This window comes from Rhincodon typus, chromosome 15 (assembly GCF_021869965.1).
Source record: "Rhincodon typus isolate 14 chromosome 15, sRhiTyp1.1, whole genome shotgun sequence".
Lineage (NCBI taxonomy): Eukaryota > Metazoa > Chordata > Chondrichthyes > Orectolobiformes > Rhincodontidae > Rhincodon > Rhincodon typus.
The window spans coordinates 41016711-41033039 of NC_063346.1; the positions used below are offsets into that span (position 1 = coordinate 41016711).

General features: G+C 37.6%; 1 protein-coding gene across 1 annotated transcript in view; it reads left to right on the forward strand.

The window, feature by feature from the left end:
- fto (FTO alpha-ketoglutarate dependent dioxygenase) overlaps positions 1 to 16062 on the forward strand; it is a 321431-nt gene extending 305369 nt beyond the window's left edge. Inside the window, exon 9 of the mRNA XM_048605987.1 lies at positions 15929 to 16062. The gene's annotated coding sequence lies outside the window, so the exon portion shown is untranslated. The remainder of the gene's footprint in view (positions 1 to 15928) is intronic.
- Positions 16063 to 16329: the final 267 nt, after the last annotated feature.

The window sequence follows — 16329 nt, forward strand, 5'->3', positions numbered from 1 at the left end:
GGCCTAGACCCTTCTGATGAAGGGTCTAGGCCCGAAACGTCAGCCTCTCTGCTCCTATGATGCTGCTTGGCCTGCTGTGTTCATCCAGCCCTGCACCTTGTTGTCTCGGATTCTCCAGCATCTGCAGTTCCTACTATCTCTATTATTAATGACTTCTGTTTCATTAACACAAAGGATAAATGCAAAGCGACATATGAAACACAGATTATCCTACAGATATAAAGCAAAAGCAACCTGCCTGTTCTTGTACTTCAGACCTATTAATACATCTTTATTTGTCAGTTTAATAAATGGAGCACCCTTATCCTTCCTTTAATCAGGCTTTGGAAACATCCTATCAATTACTGAATATCCTGGTAATTTCTTACCTGTGATTTGTCGCCGAGCCAGTGTCATGTCGTTCTGTGGTGTTATGAAGGTTAACTTCTCTTTGGCTGTATACATTGAAATAAATCCAAGATCAGACAGATTTGAGAAATGGTTCAAATTATATCCTAATATCGAAGGACAAAACCGTTTTTAAAATGGTTTTGTAGATGCCTTTGCTTACTTTTAGTTTTCATCAACCCAAGATGAATGAGTTGAAATTATCTACATGTTTGACAAGCTGAATTGATTGCAAAAGATACAGATCTATTTGCCTGTCTGCACTTGCAGTCAGCCGATGTACATCAGTTTTACATAACCTGTCTTTCTGTGCCAAATCCTGCACTGTTTTGTGGTATTAAAAGACAAGTTTTCATTATTTTTATTAGTTTAATCTTATTCCTACCATTTCTGTTCTTTCCGTGCATGTTGGTACCAATAAGAATTCGTGCATTTACATACCTTCACCTGAAGAAACAGGTTGGTTTGGGCAGCAGGCTTCATTCCAAGTATTTACAGTACTGTCATGTTGGCACAAAGAAGGTGCATATTTAGTGAAGGAAATGCTCGTACCTGGTGTTTCATCAAGCAGTCATCATGTTCTATGAAGAATTAAGAAATTAAGATCAACTAGAAAAAAAGTCTTCTTTTCGAAGACACAGTGGCAAGAATAATCTAAACTTCCCTTTCTCCTTCATGTGAGACTGATGTCCATGCTCTTTGCTCTATCACCATTTTTTCACTTTATAATATTGAGTTTCAGGTTGAACTTGCTATAGGGGGCATACAAAGTGGTAGTGACAACAACGCCCATTGTTTCTAGTGCGTTTCCGTCAATCGTTTATTTGTGTGATTTCGGTCAGATGTTCCAGTGGAGGGAGAAGTACCAGAAACATGAAATGTATTTGATCATTGAAACTAAGCTGACAGATGCTTGGTTGGAGAAGAAATTGTCCAAAACAAATAAAGATGAAAATGATCAGACACCTTTCAGCTCTCCTGTTCTAATGGCTTATACTCCACACCTTTAAATGAAAGAAAGACAAGCTTGTATTTCACTCCAACTTAAATGCTTCCCAAAGATTTGCATCTATATTATAATCCAAACAGCTACACATGAGGCTTCTCATTAGTTCTTATCCAAATATCACCACACTTTATATCAGTGCTTGGCTGTGCTATTTGGTGGAGGATTAGAATCCTACTTAAGAGATACCCAATGCTTTTTAAACTGCTTTGAAGCATATTTTCACCCAATTGTTGATGTAAAAATGACAGCCTAATGGGGACTGTAACAATAGTCCAAGTGTGTACATGCGCACTCAATATTAAGCTAAATAGATATTGAATCATTTCAGGTACACAACAGAAATTTTTCTGATCCATTACTCTGTAATTCACTCAGGATTCCACGTTTTGTTGCAGATTAGTGTATTTAACTTCTTAAGGGGACAAATATGGACAGCAATTGTTAGTCTCAGCTCCAGGATTCGACTTTCATAGTCCGCACAAGCTTAGACTCCCTTTAATAAGCCGTTATTTATGGCATATTGTTATGGACCATACCAAATCCCCTCAAAGTATATTAAGAAGATAGCCTAAACCCTAACTTTTTCTTATTTTAAAGGCAATTGCTAGGCATTGTGTTCCAGTTGCAATTCTATTGGTCAAAATACTAATCTTGAAGCAAAACACACTTTATTCATCCACCATAGTTAAAACAAAATAAAAGAAAGAGAAACTGGAATAAAAAATTGGAAACCTTAACAGAACAATAGATTACTTAACTACTAAACAGTAACTGTTCCAATATTGTAACAACCCATAAACACACCCTTGGCAAAGGCAAATTCAGTAAAATAGATTATCTCACAGGCAATTCTCCGGTCCAGGAGGAAAAATATCAAGAGAAAACTCACAGAGAGAGAAGTACTGCAGCTACTAAACCCAGCTTCAAGACTCCAGCAACAGCTCCTGAAAAACTAAAATTAAAAATCCAGGCCCAGGGGGAGCTTGACCCCACCTATTCAGGCTGTTTCTATTGTTCCAACTTTAAGTAAAATACACCAAGGCCTCACAAGGAGTTTACTTTATTGGATCCAAATAGACAGTCCTTCACCTCTGTCTTAAAACCCCTCTTTGAAAAAATAGGGATAAAATACATTCCCAAAGCCATAGTATCATCACAGTTTCTAATTCAGAGGTACATTGGGGCAGGATCTCGGCTCCAGTATTATGTGGGAAACCTAGAAATATGTTCAGCCTGTTTTGTCAATAGCATTTAACTGAGCAAGCTCTTCATCATTTTACTTCTGGTTTGTGTTGATTGTGTGACAGTAGTATAGTGTGAACCTCAACTCCAATCTTTAAAAAGTAAATCGGAAGATTGGTGGAATTTAGAATTAGAGGTGTGGAAGTGGGTTTCATGCTCAGCCTGAATCCTGTTTCAATGACAAAATCCTTGATGTGCTGCTAGAGCTGTGAGGAACTGGAAAGAGATATTTATTCTATAAAGACTACTTTTATTTATTTTTTGGATTGTTGAATAAAAATGAGAAAAAGATATTTGTTTAAACCAAGGAGACTATTTATGAAGATGTTTGTAGTTTTAAAAACAAATAGCTGATACGCATTCAGCGTTGTATCTATAGTATTGTCTTATTCAATAAGTAAGGGAGCATTCCAGAAGTATGGCACCGCCTGTGTGTGTTCAGGGCAGTTTTGCCCAGAGACTGCCTTTGAATGGCTTTTCCATTGGGACCAGTTGCTGTGGGCTCAGCATAGCAACAACCACAGTCTTGGGGATGGACAATAAAGCGGAAACATATAGTCTGCAAAGAGAAAGCATGCAATTTTTTCTCTCTTTGTCAATTGTATGGATAAGTAACAGACAATCCCTCATAGTTAGCTGCTCTCCATCACCTTTCTCTGTAAATTGTTCTGTCTGGAAATCCCCTGTTGAAGGGAAAGAGGAATAACTTCATTCACAGGAACACAAGGGTGAATCTTCAAAAGTGAATGAAAAGATGAAGAATAGATGTATCCACAAGCTCACATCATTTGCAAAGAATTGAAAAGCATCAGAAGAAATTCGAAAGAAAGCAACTCATTGACATCTGTGATCTGAATTGGTGCCAGAACTCTGTTCTATTGACTTTTTATTCCTTCCCCACCCATAATATTTGTGTCCTGTCTTGTCTCTTTGTATGTCTGTTTGTATGTGTATGGGAGTTTTAAAAATGGATGGAATTTACTTTATAGATGTATAATTTAGCAATTGTTGGTTCTTTGCCTTGCTTTTAGTTAAAAACAATTTGATTGCAATACATTACTATTTTCTTGTTAATGAAAAAAACTGGTGTGTATATTTTTTTAACCTGAATCAGACAGTTAGGTAAATTGAGTTATGCCCATTTCCAAATGGGAGGAAAAGGCCTAATCCTTCAACAACCTGAGGCCAAGGACATCAACAGCAGGAGCACTTTGAAGCATCCAGCATTCAATGCAGATCAGGAAAGGTGAGCACAAACACATATTTAGCTATGTACTGCTCTGAAAAGCTCTCTACTTCTCACCTGTTGTCTGCTCCTCCTCCTAGCCAGCACCTGTACTGTCTCACATTCTGATGCCACTTATGTAGGCAGAGTGGTGGTTGGTGAAGTCCTCAAGTGGTCCAAAACTCGGAGCTCTTCACCCAAGAACTCCTCAGCACTCAGAGCAGGGATTGGAGCACAAGCGTGTCATCTTGTAAGAATGATAGGAAAAAATAAAATTTTGGAGCTTCATAAGGAAATGCACATGGGTTTTTGAAAGAAATCTTTATTTCTGTTCTTTAATAGAATACAAATGTAATTAGTTTGTATTATTGCCCATCTTTCCTGTTCTTGATTGCTAGGCCCCTGAAATGCATTAGTACCCGAGGACTTGTTTGGACACACATCGATAGCCAAATAAAACTTTATTGTCATTTGTTTCAGATAAATGTCATCTGCAACTGTTAAATTGCAGTATCCCTTCTCCTCCAGCAGCCCCCTCCTATTCTGCTTCCAGGTTCAACTTGATTATGGAACTTGGGCAACTGCAAGATGAAATCATCATGGCAGCTTCTCATAATCGTGTGTACATCTGCAGAAATATGTTTTGGTGGTTGCACAGATTGCCACATGTGTGCAGTCAATGACATTTTGGATCTATGAGAAGCCAGCTAGAGATGTACACCCAAGTTCTCACTGATTCTGACTGCCATTATCACTGATAAAATTTGCATAATTGCCAATTGTGGAAAAAAATACCAATGAGATGTGCTACGAATTTCTTGCCATTGACTGGGAAATCCCTGGACCAATTTCCATCTTTAGTGTTTCTGTCACTGATGTAGCACTGTGATTGCTGGGCAGAGCAATTGTGCCTGATGTCCGTACACTGCTTTCGAAATGTCTAAATTAATTTCCACAGTAATTTCATTAAGCAATTGTTTATATTAAAACATAAAAGCATAAGAACTAGAAGCAGGAGTAGACGATTCAGTCCCTGGAGCCTTACAATAAGATCATGGCTGGTCTCATCTCAGCCTCAACTCCAACTTCCTATGCACTCTCTAAAACCCTTTGATCCATTACTAATTAAAAATCAGTCTACCACCTCCTAATATTTATTCAGTGTCCCAGCATCCACTACACTGTGGGGTGGTGAATTCCATAGCTTCACAACCATTTAAGAGAACTAATTCTTCCCCATCTCTGTTTTATATCTGTTACCCCTTATCCTAAAACTATGACCTGTCATTCTAGACTGCCCCACGTGGGGAAACATCTGCTCTATGTTTACTTTGTCAATACCTTTAATAGCCTGAATTAGATCTTCTCTCATTCTTCTAAACTCTAGAATGGTCTTCATAAGACAAACCCCTCATCTCTGGAATCAATCTCGTGAACCTCCTCTGAACTGCCTCTAGTGTAACTACATCCTTCCTCAAGTAAGGGGACCAGAACTTTTTGAAATACTCAGGGGTGGTCTCGATAATGCCTTGTATTAACAGCTAGAAAAGAGCACTCACTGGTTTGCAAAGTTTTATTTCTTTGTCCAGTTTAAATCCTTTTTACATAACATTCTCTTTTTGCACAATGCTTTTTTGGAAAGAGAAAAGCATCCCTGCAGTGGTAACCCTGCCAATTGGATGGTGGTGGTAAAATTTATTAAATGCATGATTTACACTTCAGCACTGTTTCCATAAAATGTTGGAAGCCACAATTTGTAAGCATCTACTATATGTGAATTTTTTCTTAATATGGGATTTCAGTGATATTCAAAAACCAAGTACCAACTGAAATGAATGACTAGTTAGCAGTTTTACAATTCCGAACACATCTTGCAGCTTTATGAGCACTCAAAATCCTCTTAAACCATGTCCAGCTTATAGAGCTATTGCTTGGCTGAGCTTGCTGTAAAGGAACAAAACCAACCCTTTGCGGCTCTGTTTATTGCTTGACCCCAAAGTCCAATCCAAGGCTGCCTGAAATAAACTTGCTTTATCAGCCAAAGACTCCACCTTACATCTTCTATACTTAGGGAAGACAGATTTGTGTTGTGTGTCAGGGTTGAGAAAGTGAAATGAGTTGTCAGGTCAAATATTCAGATATTATCAACAGATATGACAGGTAATTTGTTCTGATGACAAGCTATAGTGCCATTGTAAAACATAGCACCTGAGAAGTCTGCAGGTATGTGGGAATCAGAGGCTATTGCTGCCCTTTGTTTACATCTTTTTTTGAAATGTGGCTTTCAGGTGTGTTTGTGTCTGTGAAAATGTGTTCTGGTAGCTTTCAATTTAGAGTTCAGGAAACACTGCACCCTCAGGGCATCTTGCTTTGACATCGTAAGCTTTGTGCCCAGTAGCAGACTTGATTGGAAAAAGCCTGCTATTTGCAGGCCAGATAAAATCAAATTTGGCTATTACAGCAACTGTTCAACTGCATCACTTAGCAAACACACAGGTAAAGTTACATTCTGCTCAGTATAAACCATTGTAATTTTGCATTTTTAAAATAAATTGCATTCAACAGAGATGCTGTGTTACAGCATTAATGATTTTCTAGAATATGTGATTACTATTGGACAGGTTCGCTGTTGAGTCAGTAAAGGAGCCAGCTGTGAAGGTCTGACTGGGAAAAGAAGCCAAAGACTAAGAATGAGTAATTACAGGGCTGGTTACAGCAAAGGAAGCCAAAGGTGCCTTGGGAATAGTCCAGCCTAGTGGAGACTTCTCCAAGTGAGGAAGAAAAAAGAAGGCCAGAGGCAGCAATCACTAAAGAGCCAGCAACAAGAGTATTGTTGTGATGTTCAAGGGACAGAAGGTCAGTGAGGGAACATAGCAAGGAGAATACAGGGTGAACAGGCACTGCTCCATTTATCTTCAATTGATCAAACTCCAGTAGTGCAGGATCTCTCCTGGGACATGCTAACACCGTCTGCAACATGATTGCTGGGAAGATACGTTCCACTGCTGGATGGCCATCCAATACCTATGGCACTGAAGGTAAGAGTGGTCCTAAACTACTATGCCTCAGGATCCTTTCAGGGATCAGCAGCACCTTTGCAGCATTTTACAATCTTCAACTCACTACTGTATCAAACTGGCGATGAACAAATAGTTCAGGAGAGTGGACATGTTCATAAAATGCACCATTCACAATGGGAGTCAAGCTGAACGAGAGGCTTTTGGACTATTTCAGGCTTTCATAAAATATAAGGGGACATTGATCGTACACTGCTCATTAAAACAGCGAGGGAGACAGCTCAGAGTTTTTGTTAACCAGAAAGTTTTCATGACTTGAAATGCCAGATTTTCTGTGATCATCATTAGTGTTTGCTGCAGCTATGTGTGTGGTACCCTGTGAGTATTCTCAGGTGCTCCCAGGTGCGATATCTGTTCTAGCCCCATCTCATCTGGATTATTGATTCATAGAAAACAAGGTTTATCCATTAAAGGAAATAATTTATGTCAAATGGAAAAAATGTATGGTGCCTGACATAATTCCACTAGGCAAACCATAGTGAGAACCATAGGTCTGCTCAAGATTTAGTGGCCTTGACAGATCTGCTGGTTCTTTTCAGTATGCACAAGGTCCTGCATCTTTGATCATCATCATATGCTTTGCACTGCACCATATTAGCAGGAGGGAGGAGAAAAGAACTTATGGATGAGGACATGAAGGAGCCCATACATCTCAAATGATGGGTCGAGCAGTGACCCAGAGCAGGAACATGAGGTTGCACATGACCATGATGGCCAGCAGAGACAGGGTACTACAGAGATGAGGTAGCCCAGATTATGAGACATTGCAACTGTGGCTTTGCAAACTTCTACCAAACATTATTATGCACGTGCCATCTGACTTCTGCCAGCTGAATGAAGCACACATTTAAAACATCCATAAGGCTCAACACCATGCACGAATCTTGGCAGGCCTTTGATTTTCATTTGCAAGTGGCATGGCATTGCAGTTTCTATTGATGTAAGATAGTCTGCAGTTCGGGCATAAACATTTAAAAATCATAGAATACCTTAAATGTTTAATAAATAGAAGAAGATGAACAAGATAACATTTTGCTTTTCATTCATTCATGATGGCCTGACAAGGAATTTTTTTTTACAGGTACTGTTCTATAGTGTTCCTTCTTGCTGCCTGCAGGAGGCACACTGTTAACCCTGGTATCCCATTGGCCTAGGTGATGTTGGTGGGTATCCTCATTTGCCAGAAGACATGCAAGTCCAGGTACTGAGAGATTCTCCAGCCCTGTGGCAGGTCCTTTTCTGTTGTCACAGCTTCCTGAAGCACTGGTATCACTGGGAGGAGGGCATTGGAGACACTGTCACCATCAGAGCTTAGAAACTTAGAAACTAGGAGCAGGAGGAGGATGTTCAGTCCTTCAAGCATACTCCCTCATTCAATAGGATCATGGCTCCCACTTTCTGTATATACCCCTTGATGTCTTTAAAATCTAAAAATGTATCAATCTCTTTCTTGAATATACTCAGTGATCTAGCCTCTACATTCTCTTGTAGTAAGTTTCACAGGTTAACCATCCTGTGAGTCAAGAAATGTTGCCTCATCTAAATCCTAAATGTCAGTTCCATATCCTGAGACTGTGACTGTGGTTCTAGACCGTCCAACTAGGGAAAACATCCTGCCTGCATCTAGTCTGTCTCACTTTGTTGGTATTTTAGATGTTTCAATTAGATCCCTTTTCATCCTTCTCAACGCTCATGAATAGAAGCCCAATCAAACCAATCTCTCCTCATACAATAGTCCTGTAATCCTCAGTATCAGCCTGGTGAACCTTTGCTGCACTCCTGCTATGGCAGCTGTACCTTTTCATAGTTACGGAGACCAAAACCGTACGTAATACCCCAGGTGTGGTCTCACCAAGGCCCTGTATAACTGCAGTAAGAAATCCCTACTTCTATACTGAAATCCTCTGCAATTAAAGCCAACATAAAGTTTGCCTTTTCAATTACTTGCTGCACCTGCCTATTTACTGTCATTGACCAGTGTACAAGGACACCTTTGTATGCCCACATTTACCCAACATATCACAATTTAAATAATGTTTTTCTGTTTTTCACACTGAAGTACATAACTTCACATTTATCCACTGTATCTGCCGTGTGTTTTCCCACACACTCAACTTGTTGAGATTACCATGAGAAGATTGTCCAAATGTAGGTAGCAGTTGTTCATCTGATAATCTGAGGTCCAAATGTCTCCTCCTCCTTACCGGAGATGAGGTAAGGACATCAAATACCTTCTCCATTTTTTGGAGTGGCAATGCTTGCCTGTGGTAACTGGTAGTGTGTGGCCATACAGATCTGAAGGCATATCCGTAGAGTCCATTCCAGCTGCTTGATCCACTTCTCCATGACAGATGAATTTGTAAAGTATTGCTGTTTGTTCAAAACCGTGGAATCTTGTGGCTTTATTCTTTTAGTAAGACCCTGGATCTCATCTTTTGTAAACTTTAGAAAGAAAGAGTATTTGTCCCTAACCAAATTGTAACATAATTTGATGATCTGATCTGGGATCATTACATACAGTGTAGGGTCTGGTTTGGGATCATCGCAGTTACCTGTAAAAATTAACAGAGTTGTATTATAAGAGCTTGTACTTCATTAAGTGACCCTCCAGTAAATTATAGGCAACAATCACCTGACACGATCCTTGCTTTGTGGTTGGTTGATCCCTCTAGACGGGAAAATCAGATAAGATGAAGCTGTAAATCATTGACATTCATGTCTTTTGTTGGTCTGTTTGGCATATTGATTTGAGTTTTGTTTAAAACCCACCTGTCAGTCAATTAATGATTTAATAAGTATGCATTTTCTACTGGGTGGTTCTGCAATTTAAATTGCAATCACATGCCTTTTTTAATGCTGAAATCTTTGTAAATTCTTCCGGGAACAACACTACAGCAGCCATTGACAATGACAACTTTATGCTGTAGGGGCTTTAATGATTTTGAATAGACATGTCTATTCTCACACAGCCTTTTAAAATTAGTGTTTTCTCTCAAGACTTCTTTCATGAATGGCAAAACATCTCAAGAACTAGCAAAGCAGTACCTCTAAATGGCTATGCAGCTAGTGTGTTTATAAATTAATCCCTTGCTTACAAGTGAGACAGGCGTTTAAATACATAATTAGTGCTACAAACTATGGTAATTAACTTATTAAAGAAGATCAGCTAATGGCTTGCATGGTTGTTTCAGCTGCCCACTGTATTATTGTTGTTAAGGTGTAGCTAAATATTACATTCCTGCTAGGTGCTATTGCAAGGCAAGTCCTCTATATTTATCCAGTTTATACTCTCCAGCAATTTCCTTGGCCTTTGAATTGATAAGTTTATTAATTTTTATGAAGACTGAACCCACTCTGATGCCTAATGCAAAATGCTGCAAACCAGAGAAGGTCACAGGCTTAAAGCTGGTGAATATGCCAAGCAATATTACAATAGCAACAGTAAATTAGGAAGGCAATCAAAGGCAATTACCCGTGATGAAAACTGTGTGCCTATTCAAATGCTGAAGTTAATTAAAGATCCCTTTTTCTCCCACAACAAATGGAGAAGGGGGATAGATCAGAATTATGGGCTGTGTCTAAGTTCATTACTGTGTTGAAGTGATATATTTCAGAAGGACTAGACTAGGGAAATTTGCATTTGAAATAAAATGTTTTATTTTCTAGGAAATCCCTCACACCTAAATCCGGTATGGAGATTACTGGATTAGCAAAATAACTCGCCTGCAGATCACAAGCCTCTGAACCTGAATGGGTCATATTTTCCTGTATCAACATATTCTACTCTGTAATTTTATTCATGTCTATGTGGTTTCATTATGCAAGGAAATTACGGCAGAGAAACAAAATGTAAAGTTCAAACTTCAGATTCATAGAATAGATTTTAATCAAAAGGAATTGGCACCAGCATTTTTATTTCATGCTACATCTTGCTGACAATCGCACATAATTCAATCATCTGGATCTCATCTAAAATGGATGAAAGGGTGCTTAATATAGCTGGCCCCTGCACACACCAAAGTCAGCAAAGGCCACTTGTTTCAACAAGCAAACATGTGAGCAGAGCTTTAATTTCTCATCATTGAGGACAGGCCTGCCATTTTGATTTAACAACATAATTTAAAATCTTAATCAGTGCTGCACAAAAGAAAATGAGACCTTTTACATATTGTTACAGGTTTTGAGGCTATTGGACTCGATGAATTTTGAAACAGTTGGTGCTAAAAGGGAAGGCGAGAGGGTATTGAAATATCTTTCTTATCACAGCCTCTTAGCATTAAAATGTGACAGATTCATCAAAGGTTTTCTTCACCTTATCTGCAGTTGTCTGAAGGATATCACCAGTGTGGAGATCTTGGAAGTACTTCTGTGCAGCATAAGTGATATCTTGATTGACACATCTTCAAATAAGGCTCTGAATAGCTTTCCATATTGGCCTCAAAATAATTCAGATGCCAAATTACATCTAGCAGACTCTCTGACTCCACTACGGATGCTGAATAAATTTTTTAAATATTTGGGGAAAATATTGAATTTTTGCATCAGGTCAAGGTTCATATATTTTACTAATAAAAGAGGTCACCAAGATGTTTGCTGATGAAAGACTGCAATGACTTTTGCTGTCTTGAATCATGTGGGATGTCTTTGCAAAATAGACCCTAGTTGGGCTGACCTTGGTGCCTGTTTCAGTTCAGACTATCCTGCAGTTCTTGGCATCTTCACATTTTTTTACTGCTTGTCAGATTTATGTTAGCTTTGAGCAAGAAAACAATTGAAACCTTTTCACACTGACTGTGCTTTTAGCTAGTTTTGCCAGGTGCAGTTTAGTTTAACCTCCAGCACTACAAGTTCATTCTGACTGTCGTAGGAAGGTAATCACTGACCCTAGTAAGAATACAAGTACAGTCTACGGGCATAAATTTTGCTTGGGTTGCATTCTTTGTATGCCTGGTTTCAATGTAAATTAGTTACAATAGTTAATACATAATTGGAACTACAGGCTTTGGAAAATCATATTTATTTTTGGTTTCGTATGATATAGTTATGCATGGTCCTTAAGTAATTTATAAGAACCAAGTTACTTATGGCTGAATCAACTGTCTGCATCTGCTTGTTTCAATAAACAAACATGTGAGCACTGTTTCAATTTCTTATTATTGAGCCATTAGGATTATTGTCACTAACCTAAATATTCACTCAATTAAGAAAAACTGAAAATGTTGAATGTCTAAAACAAACAGAAAATATTGGAAACAGCTGGTTAGTCAGCAGCTATGGAGATAACAGATAGATTAACATTTCAAGTGTATATGATATCTCTGTAGGCTTGAAGTGTTAACACAGTTGTTCTTACAGCAGATACTGACTGACCTGCTGTGTGTTTCAAACCATAATTCAGCCAGATTTAAAATGGATACAAATCATTGTACATTCTGACAGAGGTGTTGGGATCATGTTGAAGTTCAACAATGTTGAATTTAAACAGCACTTCCTAGCAATTGCAACATAATAATCATATTTGCATTAACTAAAGCATTAAATCACTTAGTATTATAAATAAGGAAGTGACTGAATTAGCTGCAACAGCGATCTGCTTGCTATAATTGACCTCATTGTTAATTATGTTAAGAGGATATCTTATTATTAATCATGACCTATTAGACTAAGAAAATTAACAAGGTTCCCACTCTGGTCAAAATTGGGTGGGAGCACCAAGGGGGATTATGCCGATAGATGTTGGACAAGGACAGGATTTTATGCTCTTATGATTGAATATTTTGCCAGCCCTTACTATTGAAGCCCACTTATTGGCAATTGTTTTTGGGTGAAGTACCGGAAAGCAACTGCTACCATTTAAATGCCCTTTTAAATTTAATGTAGTTGCTTCCCTATTGTTTTTTGTGATATAAAAACACCATATGGTCTATTAGCAGGCTCTGCAAAACAGAAGATTCTGTGTTCTTTCCCCATTCCATTTTTAACTAGTGATAATAGCTATGGCAGCAGTTAGGCACTACCAGACAGCCTAGTTTTCTATGGTTGGGAAGGGGAAAGCAGCAGAGTCATGTCTTGGATCACTACCATTGCTTTCAAAGAGACAGTGCATCTTTGTCCCTTGGCTAATGACATAATCGCGTTTGCCTAGGACCCTCTATGCAGTTGAGTATAATCATGCAAACTGATACTGTAGGAATAGGCAGATGAGCGAGGTGCTTCTGGCACCTGTAGAGCAACCTCAGCAACGGGCAATACAAAGGGAAGGTCAGTAATTTTAAGCACACTGTGTTCATTTTTATTTCTAAAATGTCTTTGTATAGCAAACAGGAATTATGGGTTCTAACCAGTGAAATCAGTTTGGTGCCACAGTCAGTGAACTACAATCACCATTAAGAGACTTTCTGGAATTCTTTATTTGGATAAAAAAAATCCCTCTTTCTTTTCATGACAGCAATAGTCTATCAACAAATTTAATGGGAAACAGCAATAGAGGTGTTTGGCTGATAAGTATTGATACTTAGATTCAAGGTTGCCTCCAGAATTAAGTACATCTTGAGTTGTAACTCTGAATTCACAATTGTGCTGAACTAACCTTGAAATTGTCCATTTTTATTTAGTATGAATTTGGGATCAAGTAGTCTTTGACACTTTAGCTAATAAAAATGGGCTCAGTGGTGTTTAGAAGAAATAAAGAGTTTGCACATAGCCCAGGATCATCAAACTTCAGATGAACCAGTACCTCACATCCACTCAGCATGTTCATTCTTTCATTCTCTTCCCCCTAATTCACTAGGAAACAATGACATTGGCCAAAAGATTATCAAAACAAAAATTTTTAAATAATTTGTCATAATATTTTCTGGTTGAATTGGTGCAATAGTGACTTTTGACCTCTAGATATCCTTAGTAGAATTTGTTATGATGAAGTACTTAGTAAATGTGGTGGTGGCAGTTTGCAGCAGAACCATCAATAACCGCATCGACCTTTTTTTATTATATTGGCAGGCTGTCCAGTTTGAATGTGTTGGATTCTTCATGTTGTGGTTAATTGCTTCCCCAAACACACTGAGACATGTAGCAAACTTGGGGCATAGTGTAGAGCTGCGTGGGGGAGCACAGTGATGGAGGTTTGAAATAGCATAGAATAAACTTGTTCATGATAACTTATGAAACAATTCTCTAGCTACTTAACATGTGATGTTTGAAGCACCTTCTCAATACTAAAGATGCATTATTCATGAAAGTTTTTTATAAGTGATAACATCAATGCACATACATACTTTTAATGACACATTTATAATTACTGTTCCTATGCTTATTGAGTATTTGCTGTGCATTAAATATATGATGGAACTTACCAGTAATTTCCTAAGTATTGTACTTTATACAAAAATAAAAATCTTATTGATGGTTCCATGCTGCGTTTTTAAATTTTGCAATTCTGCATCTATTTGCCCTTTTATTCAAAGTGCTGTAGGACAGTTTAGTAGTACTTAATTTCAGCTGTTTTGCTGCAATACATTGCTATAAAATAACAGAGAATTTCTGTCATGTACCATCCTCAATCTATGAAGTTGATTTGATCTAACATTTCTCAATGTTAAAGATTGTGAGCCCTGGACTCAGTGAATTGTCAGATAACTCATTCCACAATGATTTGGATTAGGGTAGCTTTATTGGACCACGACCAGACACTGTTGAATTATGTAAGTGTTTCTACCTGTAATCTAGAAATAACAAATTCTATCTTTGGAAACTTCATTAGCAGCAATGTATTCTAAGTAGATATTTTCATGTTTCCTGCCATACTACGTATCAACTACCTATAATAATCTGATCTGACAGCAAGTGCACGAAAATAATTAAGCTTCTTTTATGCCTCAGTATTTTTTGGCGATTGTTGTTTGTGTCAAATTTTTTGTTGTTGCTGATTTTCAAAATAGTGTACTGAAAACTAAAATTTCATTTTCTATTGTCTGATTATTAATAATCATTTTGCATTCAAGATCACAGGCTTATTTATTTTGCTTGAATTAAAATTTACATCAGTATTAACGAGATAGAGTGTATATAGATAAAGGTTACTGAACACCTGCCACTGCACACATCTTGAGCAATATTGTCAAATATTCTAGAAGTTATCAATTTGATGTTAAATCTGAACTGTTGTGTAGTGTCGTAAAGACAAGATGCTTTTTGAGCTTCTGTTATTGAGCAAAACTTTATTTTTGTGTTTGTTGGAGATACCAAGAGAAGGAAATAAAGATATGTTTAGGCAGGATGTTAGGCATAGTTCCAATATGTATCAGTAGAGTTAATGTTGGACCATTGTACTGGTTCGGATGTTAAAAGGTAGACAATTATTTATAATAGAAGGATTTGTCCAGTACACTGATGGAATATAATATGCTGTGGATCAAGACCCTGCTCTCAGCCATACATCCATTTTATGCAATTATAGTAATTTTGTGGGTTGAGGATATCTCTGTTTGACTGACAGTTTAAAAAGAAATGAATAGAGTAGATCAAATTTTGATCACGAATTCATGTTCAAAGTTTAGTTAATGAGTTTCTTTATAATTCCTACACATCTCATATAAAGGTATGTGTAGCAAAAATGTTAAGTCAGTACTTTAATACCGTGCCAAGATACTTTATCAATGGGACATGGTTACCATACCTGCTATGACTGTTACGGTAAAGGTACTTTGGACCTTTTCAAATGGCATTTGAAGGAAAAAAGTATATGAAGTACCTTGACACACCTTTCTGCTTTGAGATGGGATACAAATGCAAGTTTTTGACGTGTAAACATTGTTATTCCAGTGATCTGCTTAAAAGAGATAACTAGTCAATGAAAGTCTGCAGTTCAGACAATTTTAGAAGATATGTTCCTGTGTTACTTTTTTCTTCCTATGAGGTCTTCTATCATGGATGATGTATGATTAACTATGAATTATTCCTCATTATGTGTCTCTGGATTTGTTACAGATGAAGATGTTAAGAGCTGATTTCCAAACATCTTTCCAATTCTTTGGCTGAGATAATCCTGTCTATCCAGATTTCTACTGGCTTCTTCAGATCAACATTTTCATTTTAATAAAAGTTTGATATAAAGAGACAAATTGTCTGTTTGGTTATTGGTTAAAAATAGATTTTGAAAATTAATTTTAGGTGACCTCAACATTTATTTTATTCTGAACCAAATGATGTACCTGAATTTCCATTTCCGGGACAAAGCCTGTTTATCCAAATGTAACTGGATGGATTCCTAAATTTTGTTCAACAACTGTAATCAGTTACTCTCCATGGTCCAATAATTTGTTAATGCCTTCCTGGACCATGAGTAGAAGGCATCCCTGAAATAAATGCATTGTCGATTTGAATAAGAA